Source organism: Rhincodon typus, chromosome 3, assembly GCF_021869965.1.
Source record: "Rhincodon typus isolate 14 chromosome 3, sRhiTyp1.1, whole genome shotgun sequence".
NCBI classification, from domain to species: Eukaryota; Metazoa; Chordata; class Chondrichthyes; order Orectolobiformes; family Rhincodontidae; genus Rhincodon; species Rhincodon typus.
In genome coordinates this window covers 115919394-115931379 of record NC_063334.1, presented here as the reverse complement: position 1 = coordinate 115931379, position 11986 = coordinate 115919394, and the positions used below count along the sequence as shown (strand labels likewise).

At 41.4% G+C, this 11986-nt stretch overlaps 1 long non-coding RNA gene across 1 annotated transcript; it reads left to right on the top strand.

Annotated features, from left to right (window-relative positions):
- Positions 1 to 396: 396 nt before the first annotated feature.
- Positions 397 to 10134, top strand: LOC125482774. The gene is made up of 4 exons (XR_007261744.1): positions 397 to 562; positions 1540 to 1604; positions 6064 to 6109; positions 9923 to 10134. It is a non-coding gene; the product is annotated as an uncharacterized LOC125482774 (long non-coding RNA).
- The last annotated feature ends 1852 nt before the right edge of the window (positions 10135 to 11986 follow it).

The following is an 11986-nucleotide window of genomic DNA, read 5'->3' as shown; positions in this document are numbered from 1 at the left end:
TACCTCCCAAATCCACAAGGAAAGCTACTTCATCTGCAGTATTCCACCTGTAATCAGTTGTGAATCTGAAGGCACATGTCCCTTGTTTGCCAAATGAATTGCAAATGTACAATTTAATCTGGTTACCATATGTGTTAATGAGTATGAATAACATGCTAAATCATTAAAAATAGATCCTCACTCCTTGCCATCAGGAACCTTTAATTTGCTACCAACTTCCTTATTTACATTCCATCATCGGGAAGGTGATATTTTTCCTCCCGCAGAATTAAGTGCCCCTGTCCACCTCGTTTGTGCTCCTAGATTCTTCCCTCTGTTTTTTCTCTTTTATCATTGATGTTGCCTGACTTTCTGAGTGTTTTACAGCATTTTACTGCAAGAAACTACAGAGTTGTGAACACGGCCCAGTCCATCACGCAAACCAGCCTTCTATCCATTGACTCCGTGTATACTTCCCGCTGCCTTGAAAAAGCAACCATCATAATCAAAAACTCATCCCACACCGGTTATACCCTCTTCCACCCTCTTCCATCGGGCAGAAGATATAAAAGTTTGAATACAGGTACGAACAAATTCAAGAACAGCTTCTTCCCTGCTGTTATCAGACTTTTGAACAGACCTCTCAAATGTTAATGTTGATTTCTCTCCCTCTGCACCTCCTCTGTGGCTGTAACACTGTATTCTGCACTCTGTTTTGCTACTGGATACACTTTGTATGCTTTGATCTGCCTGTAGATCATGCAAAAAACACTTTCCACTGTATGTCTGTACATGTGACAACAATAAATCAAATAAAATCAAGTCAAATATCCCACGAATGAATAAAAGGAAACCACTGATGACTGTGGCAGTCACCAGTATCTGCAGACAAAGTCGCTGTCATGAGATCTGGATGTATCAGCAAATTACCTTGTTATAGACACTCCTAGACTCAGTTGTAGTTGTAAATAGTAAACTCTCTTTTGGAAAGAAGGGGGATGTCGTATGTGTATTTTGCCTTTAAGAAAGTTTACCTTTAAGGACTCCACAAACTATGCCTACACATTGTTACAACTCTGTCTGGCAGCTAATCTGCTGAAGGTCTACACGCTGCATACAAAGTTCTGGTAGTTTTATGCAATGTCTGCTTTATATCTTATAATGTGTTTTACTGTTTTTAATGAACTAAATCATTAGGTTAATCAATCCCTGACAAATGATTGATTATTAGACCATTATGATTTGGTCTCTTCATCTAGTTAATTTCTATGTAGTGTGAAAACTTTCATTCCATCATCCGGAAGCTGATATTTTGCCTACTGCACAATTAAGTACCCTTGTCCACCTCATTTGTGCTCCTAGATTCTTCCCTCTGCTTTTTCTCTTGTACCATTGATGTTGCCTGACCTTCTGAGTGTTTGACAGCATTTTCTGATTTTCTTTTGTTCATTTTTAGATTTATAGCACTCCTCTTCTGATTTTTTGCTAGTTTGTTCTGCCTTGCAGACAGTTGTAATTGGAGCATCAGTATTTCTAATATTTCTATTGGTTTATATTCAGAGCCTCAGCAACTATTCACCTGAGGATTAGTTAGAATCGATACAAGTCTTCAATGTATGAAAAAGGTAATTTCGTAACCATTTTTTTCAACCAATGGTGTTCAATCCAAGTAGCAAACTGCCCCTATTGTAAACATCCACTGTCAAAGAGTTAAAAAACTTCTGGATTTCTGCTTTTTCTCAGACCTTATTAATTTTTCTTCATTCATATGTGTCACTGAGAAGTATTTATTGTCCATCACTAATTATCCTTCAAGGTAGTGATGAGCCTTCATAAGACTACAAAATCATAAGAAATAGGAGCAGTAGTAGACCATTGGCCAATTGAGCTGTCTGTATCATTTGATAAGATCATGGCTGATCTGATAGTGACATTAACCTTACCTTCCTGTTCCCTCACAACCTTTAACTCCCTTTGCAATCTAAAAGTCTGTATAACTCAATTTTGAATATATTCACTGGCCCAGCCTCCACTCTTCACTGCAGAAGGGAACCCCAAACGCTAACAACCCTCAGAAGAAATTCCTCTTCATCTCACTTTTAAATGGAAGAGATCTTGTTCTGAAACTGAACCCCAAATAATAAATGTCCCCCTCTGACAGAAAATATCCTCCCAACATCTATCCTGACAAGCCCCCTCAGAATTTTATATCTTTCAATCAGATCACCCTTCATTCTTTAAAACTCCAATGAGTATCTGCGTCATCTTTCTTCATAAGACAACCCCGCCATTTCAGAAATCATCCTAGTGAATCTTCTCTGAACTGTTTCCGGTACAAATATAACCCTTCTTAACTAAGAAGACCAAACACATAACCACAAATATACTGCATGTATGGTCTTGCCAATGCCCAGTACAGCTGTCACAAGATCACTACTTTGAGATTCCATTCCCCTTGTAGAAAAGGCCAACATTCTGTCTGTCTTCCTAAATACTTGCTGTACCTGCTGTGCTTACTTTTATGATTCCTGTACACATACATCCACATACATTGGTGCTGCAGGATTCTGTGATATTGCTTGGTTTAAATATTTTGTTGTTTTTCTTCCTGCCAAAGTGGACAACCTCAAATATTTTCCCACATTATACTCTAGTTGCCAGTTTTATGTTCACTCACTTAACCAATGTGTATCTTTTTGCAGACTCTGTATTCTCCTTACAATTTACTTCCCTACCTTTCTTGCTAGCATCAACAGAATTGGTTACAATACAGCCTGTCCATTTTAAACTAGTCATCATTGTGGATCATAAATTGTTTCAATCCCAGCACTGATCCATGTAGCCCTCCACTGGTTCTAGTTTGCCAATTTGAAAAAGACCAGTTATTGCAGTTAGTATGGCTACAGTGCTCCCATACAATGTTCTATGGTAGGAAATTCCTAGGTGTTGACCCCAGCATGATATATGCATATGCATATATATTTAGTAGAGATAAATACTTGAGGGGGAAGCATTTGCATAGCCATTGGAATGTGACTGATTTGATGGCGCTTTTATAAACCTGGCATAGGCAAAATGGGCTGGCTGGCATCTTTCTATGCTGCATTTTAACATCTTGTAATTATTTGACTATAGTCTAAATGCATTTATAAAATGCATGCTTCTCAACTTTTTAAAGAGTTGGTCAGGTCCTCTGCCAAATGATGCTTGATAAGTGCACTGAAGATGAATTGCAAATAGGAACATTATTCATGAATACCACCAATTTGAATTATATTACACTAGGTCCAGGGAGAGAAAGATGCAGACACATATTTTCCCATCATTTCCAACTCAACAAGAGAAAACTATAGATACTGAACATGCAATTTCTTAATATTATACAACTTGTGTCTTGCGAGCAGGAGATGGAAGATTGCGGATTAGAAACAGTGAGCATCATAGGCATAAATATATTCTTGTCATTCACAGCAAAGTGGGCTCAGCAGAAAACATTTAAATGTAATGGACAGAGATTATGGACTGAATCATGATGACGAGAAAACCAATGTGATTTGTATAGTTCAGTTTTTTTTTGTACTGAGGAAAAAACACAGACAAGAGAAGAAATGAAAACGTAATCCTCCACTGAAGAAATCTAGGTTAATATTGATTTTACATATTTATTTTACATCATCTTAAACAGATTCAAACCTGTGCAAAGAGACTCCAATGGATTTTGGTGCCATGAACAGATACATATATGGCAGGCAGATTGGTGAAGATGAGACTAAGTATGTTTTTCTCTCTTGTCTTCCTTACCATTTGCATCAGATCAATCTAGCAGCTGTGCTTTTTTAAACTCAATCAGATCAGTCAGTAGAGGTACTGCTGAGCCACTGTTGGTGAGGTAATTAAAGTTACCAACCCAGAGTTCATTTCCACCCTTGTGATTCCTCCAAGTGATCTTCGACATAGTGGAGTGCTGGTTCATTGGCTAAGGGTGAGTGATATGAGGTAATCGGCAGGAGGTTTCCCGCCCTGTTTGACCTGATACCATGAGAATTCATGGTGTCCAGATTCAATGTTGAGAACTCCTAAGGTGACTTCCTACCAACTGTAAACTATTGTGTCACCACGTCTGCTGGCAGGAAAGGATATACCCAGGGATGGTGATGGTGGTGGCAAAGAAGCAAAATATTTTGGATGTGGGAAATCTGAAATAAAAACAAAGTACTGGTCAAACTCAGCAGATCTGGCAGCATTTGTGGAGGGGGAAATAGTGTTAATGTTTTGAGTGAGATATGATCCTTCTTCGGATTTGCTGATGGTCACATCTAGTTCATTATGTGCAAGGTATGATTTATTGAGTATGACTGTATGTCAGATGTTGCTTATTTAGCATGTGAGACACCTCTCTCAATTTTGGCACTAGCCCCCAGATATTAGTAAGGACTTTGCAGGACCAAGAGGGCTTTGATTATCGTTGTTTGATTGTCAATCGATCATCAGTCAGTTCTGAATCAGTCATTGAATTTAAACTACCCATTAACTCTGCTTTCTCTCCACAGATGTTGCCAGACCTGCTGAGTTTTTCTAGCAATATTTGCTTGAGTGCCCCCAAGAATCTTCTTTGTTTCAATAAGATTGGTTCATTCTTCTAAATTCCAATAAATACAGGCCCAAGAGGAGGTGATACCCCAGTGATATTACGGTTAGACTATTAGGTGATATTCTGGGACCTGGGTTCAAATCCTCCCATGACAGATGGTGGCATCTGTATTCACTAAAAAAAAACTCTGGAATTAAATGACTAATGATGATCATGAAACTGTTGATGATTGTTAGGGAAAACCCATCTGGTTCAGTAATGTCCTTTGGGGAAGGAAACTACCTTCCTTATTTGGTCTGGCCCAAATGTGATCCAGATCAACAGCGATATGCTTGACTCTTAACTTCCCTTTGGGCAATTAGGAATGGGCAATGAGTACTGGCCTGGCCAACAATGCCTTAATGCAATGAATGAACAAAAATAACTACCCGACCTCTCCTCATAAGACAGTCCAACCATACTGGGTATCAGCTTTGTGGATCTTCACTGACTGCCTTAATGCCAGTATATTTTTCCTGCGATAAGGGGTCTAAATGTTCACATTATTCCAAATGTATCTGACTACGCCTGGTATATTTTTAGCAAAACCTCCCTAGTTTTATATCCATTCCCTTCACAAGAAAGGCCAACATTACATTTGCCTTGCCTTTTACCCACTGAACTTGGATGTTAGCTTTTGTGATTCATGGATTCATGATTTCTACCTTCCTTTTTTGTGAGACCTCAGGTCACCAAGGGATTCAGGCTATAGCTGAAGGTTTTACTTATTTATTTGTGGAATGAGGGCATCACTGGCAGGGCCAACATTTATTGCACTTTCCTGGGAGCTTTTGGGAAAGTGGTGAAGAACTGCCTTCTTGAAATGCTGCAGTCCATTTTCTGTAGGTAGACCCACAATTTTAGGAATGGAGTTGCAGGATTTTGACCAAGCGACAGTGAAGGAATGGTGATATATTTCCAAGTCTGATGGTGAGTGGCTTGGAGGGGAATTTGCCAGTGCTGGTGTGGTAGCTGTTGTGGGTTTGGAAGGTGTTGTCTAAGATGTTTAATGGCAGGAAGGGGAATCAGCAATAAGAGGCTGGGTCTTGGCAGAAATCTCTACTCCCCTTTCCCTCCCAATTCCTAAAACCAAGCTACTTGATCAGTCAAAGTGCCTTTAAAAGAGGAACATCTCTGGGAGTCCAAAGCATTTTGTAGGACTGAGAGGGTTGTCATTATCATTGTTTGATCATCGATCAATTATCAATTCAGTTCTGAAAAAGATTATCAAACTCAAAACGTTAACTCTGCTTTCTCTCCATAGATGCTGCCTAATTTCCTATCCTGCTGACTTTTCCAGCATTTCTACTTCTGTTTCTGATTTCCAGCATTTGCAGTTCTTTGTTTTTCTTTTGCTGTAATTATCATTGCTGTTTCTGGTGCCTAGGCCAATATCAGGTGGTCTATGGTAAGGAGTAGGGGAGTGGTAATGCTCTGTTCTTCTACATTTTCAGACTCCAGTACTGAACTCTTACTTCATACAGGGTAAACAGCTGAGTGGTGAGTACTGGCAAGTTGTGTAATATTCTAATAAATAGTTTTCAAAGTTACCAGATGGCAGATTTTAGTTCAGTAACGTGGAGTGCACATCCTGTGGTATGTGGGAAGTCATGGTCACACCATTTGTCTCAGATTAACACATCTGCAGGAAATGTCACCAGTTTCACAAACTTGAGTTACATGTTTGGAAATAAAGCATCAGCTGGAGTCACTCTTGTGTATTCGCAAGGCAGAGAACGACAAGAATAGCACATATCCCATATAAGAAGGTGGTTAAACCACGACTAGAAGTATACACCCAGTGAGGAAATGGGTGACTGCCAGGCAGTCTAAGGGAACCATACAGGAAGTACAGTATTCCCCGAAAATGTCTTGCTTGCTAATTCATATTCCACTCTGGATGTTGATTCCACTTTAGGAAATTGAAGCCAGAGCCAAGTTTGTGGTGCCATTGGTGGTTCAGCTACCCATTAAAAGAGAAGAAGAATGGAAGTGCAAATGTGACAGGGAATTCCATAGTCAGGAGATCAAACTGGTGTTTCTTTAACTGTTGACGACTTCAGGTCAGTATGTTGCCTCCCTGATGCCAGGGCAAAGAAATCTTATGGGTGGCTACAGAACATTCTTTTGAGTGATAGTGACTAGCTAGAGCTCCGAGTTAATACCAGTGACTTGGGTTCAAATGGAAATGGGGTGCTGAAAGTGGATTTCAGGGAACTAGGTAGGAGATTGAAAGGCAGGACAACTAAAGCAGTTGTTTCAGGATTCCTCTAAGTCCCATGTGCTAGTTAGCATAGAAATAAGAGAAATTAATGATTGAATGCATGGCTAGAAAGCTGGTGCAGAAGGATGGATATCACATTTCTGGGGCATCAAGGCTGGTTCTGGTGAAGGTGAGACCTGTACAATTCAGATGGTCTAAACATAAACAGGATCAGGTTAAATATCCTTGCTGGGAGATTTGCTAGTGCTACCGGGGAAAGTTTATATTAAATTGGCAGGGGTATGGAAACCTGACAGCAAATTAAGCAGAAATCTATCAAGTGGCTATGAAAAACAGAGGAAACAGAGGTTAGAAAATAGACAGCATTAAAAGGTGTGTGTGTGTGTATGTAATCAGGAGCATAGCAAATTAAACCAATTAGCTGAGGTCACAGACATATTATGGCAATTGGATATTATTGCTATAATGGAATTGTGGCTTAAAGAGGGGCAAGGATTTCAGGTCAGGATTCATGGATGCAGAGTTTTTGGGCAGGATAATGAATGGGATAAAAAAGGTGGGGGTGTAGTGTTATTGGCTAACAGATCAATTATAGCTGTGAGGAGGGATGATATACTAAAAGAAGCATTAAAAGAGGCTACAGTTCAAAAAGGAAATGGGGATAGCGACACTTCTAGGTATGTACCACAATATTCATGAGGAATGGAAAAGAGTTGGAAGAGTAAGTGAATTTCTGAAAGGGGACTTCAACTATCGAATATCAACTGGAATACAAACAACATGAAAAGCACAGAAGGCACAAAATTCATGAATTGAATTTAACAGAACCAGAACATAACAAGCCCAATGAGAAAGGCTGGAATTAGAGATTCAGTCAGAGGACATGAAGATGTAGCTGTAGATGAAGTAGCAGTTTTGAAATAGTGATCACAATACAGTTAGATATAGCATCATAATGGAAAGGGACGAAGCTAGAACAGGAGTAAAAGTTCTAAGTTGCTGAAAGGTAAGTTTTGTAAAGCTAAGATATAATTTGACAAAACTTGACTGGTTACAACTACCTAAAGGAAGGTCAATAGTAAATCTGTGGAACGTATTCAAAAACAAGATTGTGTGGTGTCACTGTGGGTATGTCCCCTCTATTCTAATACTAAAATTCTAATACTGCCAATCTAGAGCTCTTTGGCTATCCAGAAGCACACAGAGTAAGATAAAGCAGAAAAAGAGAACTTTTGACAATCTCCAAACACAGTAATACTTTAGGAAACTTGAAAGAATATAGGAATATAGGAAGTGATAAAGGATATGAGGAATGCAAAGAGATGATGCAAAAAAAACTTGGCTGTTTAAAATTAAGGAAGATTCAAGATATTTTATTACATTATGTACGGGAAGATGAGTAAGGAATGGATTAGAGCTATCCAAGATCTACATGGTAACTTGTGCAAGGAGACAGAAGATATAGGGAGTGCTCTTAATGTGAACTTTATCTCTGACTTCACAAATGAGAGGGATGATGCAGTTCTAGTTAAAGAAGAGGTGTGAACTGCTGGTTTAAAAATGCCTAATGAGAAAGGATATACTGGTGGGACAGTCCTCCTTGAAGACGGATAAATCACCAGATTCAGATCTATATTCCCTGTAAATTTTATTCACCTGCAAAGACCTCTGACGACCCGTGTGTGACAACAATTTCCAAAACTGGAAGTCCGTGTGTCAGCACACGATTAACTTGCTAGCAGCTTGCACAGAACCTCCTAGTGGCTGTGCAGCTTAGAGGGAGTGCTAGGCCTGATGAATTGTATTCTAGGCTGATAGAGGAAGCCAGGGAGGATATATCAAATGCACGAGGATAATTTCCTATCCTCGCTAGATGCAGGTGAGATACCAGATGATATTCAGAAAGGCTGGGAGGATAAAGGCCAAATCTGAATTGCTTCCAACTCATTACCATCCTTCCACAAGTGACCAGTACTGCAATAGTACTCTAGATACAGTCTCACCAATGCCCTTTATACCTGAAGCATAATCTCCCTACTCTTGCATTCAATTCCGTTCGCAATAAAACATAACATTCCATTAGCTTTCCTGATTAATTGCTGTATTTGCATATGAACCTTCTGTGATTCATTCACTAAGACACCTTGATCTCTCTGCATCTCAGAGCTCTGCAGCCTTGTGCCATTTCGATCATTTTTATTCTTTTTTATTATTTCTGCCAAAATGGACAATTTAACAGTTTCCCACATGATAATATATTTGCCAGATCTTTGCCAACTCACTCAATTATACGTATATATTCCTTTGTAGGCTCCTTACGTCCTCTTCACAACTTATGTTCCTACCTATCTCTGTGTCATCAGTAAATTTACATGTAAAAATTCACACCTTTTGTTCCTTTATCTAAATAATTTACATAAATTGTAAAGAGTTGAGCCCAGTGCCACAACTCTCGTAACATCCTGCCAGCTTGAATGAGACCCATTTATTCCTAGTCTCTACTTCCTGTGGAAATCATAGCAGAAATGTGCGACTCTGAGCAGATGTCAGCCTTGCATCGTGGGCAGCTGAAAATGTTGTTTTTGGCTAGAAAGAGTTATCAATCTGTTGAATTCCTATGTTGTCGATATTTTCTCATCTACACTCGGTTACGCAAAGTTTCTCTAAGCCTTCTGAAGATGGTGACTCATTCTGCCCTTCAGCCAAGTGGGCAACTTTCCACAAGTGTTAATGAGCACCAGATACTTAAGTATGAAAATGCATCAAGCTGAAGTGGAAAATACTTTCATTTATATCAGATGTCATGATGTCCCAAAGCATTTTTATAGCTAATTAAGCCATACTGAAGTATGGTACTGTTGTAAACATGGAAATGCGTTAAGTATTCACAGCAAGCTCCCACAAACAGCAATGTGATAATGATGCGATAATCTTTTACTGATGTTGATTGAATGATAAATATTGGCCTGGAGACTGTGTGTGTGTGTGTGTGTTGGGGTCGGGGGGGGAGGGGGCTGGTGTGGTGGTGGTGGGATCTCCCCTGTTAAACTTCAAAATAATACAGTTGGATTTCTTACATTCACCTGAAGGGTCAGAAGAGGCCACGTTTCAATACCTATCTGAGACACAGCGTCTATGGAGTACTCCCTCATTTTCGCACTGAGGCTTCAACGTAGATTTGATGCTCAAATCATTGGACTGAGACATCCAGACATTCTAATCTAGGAGTTAGAAACAATAAGCCAGAGCTGAAACGAACTATGACTGCACCTGAAGAAAGTGAGACTTCACTGATTTGTTTCCTCGGGAAGAGACAGTAAGTCTTAATTGCAGCACGCTCACTGTCATGATACTTGATCTCAGCTAATCCAGATAGGCTTTGCTGAACGGGAAGATCTAGGTGTGAATAAACTGCTCTATGCTGAGGTATCCTTGTCGTTGGGTCATCTTTGACCAAACCTGTTTAATGTAATTTGCTCAGAGATAGTAGAAACTGCAGATGCTGGTGAATCCAAGACAACAAGGTGCAGGGCTGGATGAACACAGCAGGCCAAGCAGCATCATAGGAGCAGAGAGGCTGACGTTTCGGGCCTAGACCCTTCATCAGAAATGGGGGAGGGGAAAGGGGTTCTGAAATAAATAGGGAGAGAGTGGGAGGAGGATAGAAGATGGTTAGAGAAGAGGATAGGTGGAGAGGAAACAAACAGGTCGAAGAGGCGGGGATGGAGCCAGTAAAGGTGAGTGTAGGTGGGGAGTTAGGGAGGGGTAGGTCAGTCCAGGGAGGACGGACAGGTCAAGGGGGCGGGATGGGGTTAGTCGGTAGGAGATGGAGGTGCGGCTTGAGGTGGGAGGAGGGGATAGGTGGGAGGAAGAACAGGTTAGGGAGGCAGGGACGAGCTGGACTGGTTTTGGGATGCGGTTGGGGGAGGGGAGATTTTGAAACTTGTGAAATCCACATTGATACCATTGGGCTGCAGGGTTCCCAAGCGGAATATGAGTTGCTGTTCCTGCAATCTTCGGGTGGCATCGTTGTGGCGCTGCGAACCATTTCAACTCCCCCTCCCATTCCTCAGAGGGAAACCAAGCGGAGGCTTGGGGACCGCTTTGCAGAACACCTACGCTCGGTTCGCAATAAACAACTGCACCTCCCAGTCGCGAACCATTTCAACTCCCCCTCCCATTCCTCAGAGGGAAACCAAGCGGAGGCTCGGGGACTGCTTTGCAGAACACCTACGCTCGGTTCGCAATAAACAACTGCACCTCCCAGTCGCGAACCATTTCAACTCCCCCTCCCATTCCTCAGAATACTGCATCCGCTGTACCCGGTGTGGCTTCCTCTACATTGGGGAAACCAAGCGGAGGCTCAGGGACCGCTTTGCAGAACACCTACGCTCGGTTCGCAATAAACAACTGCACCTCCCAGTCGCGAACCATTTCAACTCCCCCTCCCATTCCTCAGAAGACATGTCCATCCTGGGCCTCCTGCAGTGCCACAACGATGCCACCCGAAGGTTGCAGGAACAGCAACTCATATTCCGCTTGGGAACCCTGCAGCCCAATGGTATCAATGTGGATTTCTCAAGCTTCAAAATCTCCCCTCCCCCTACCGCATCCCAAAACCAGTCCAGCTTGTCCCTGCCTCCCTCACCTGTTCTTCCTCCCACCTATCCCCTCCTCCCACCTCAAGTCGCACCTCCATCTCCTACCGACTAACCCCATCCCGCCCCCTTGACCTGTCCGTCCTCCCTGGACTGACCTATCCCCTCCCTAACTCCCCACCTACACTCACCTTTACTGGCCCCAACCCCGCCTCTTCGACCTGTTTGTTTCCTCTCCACCTATCCTCTCCTCTATCCATCTTCTATCCACCTCCCACTCTCTCCCTATTTATTTCAGAACCCCTTTCCCCTCCCGCTTTTCTGATGAAGGGTCTAGGCCCGAAACGTCAGCCTCTCTGCTCCTATGATGCTGCTTGGCCTGCTGTGTTCATCCAGCCCTGCACCTTAATGTAATTTGATTATCCTTGTAGAACAGTTTAATAGGAACTTCCAGTACTTACACACTACAATAATTGGCTTCCGTTCAAATCTTATAACACAATTGCTCATCTAAAAAGCATTTTTAATGCAATAAAACATCCCAAGTTTCTTAAC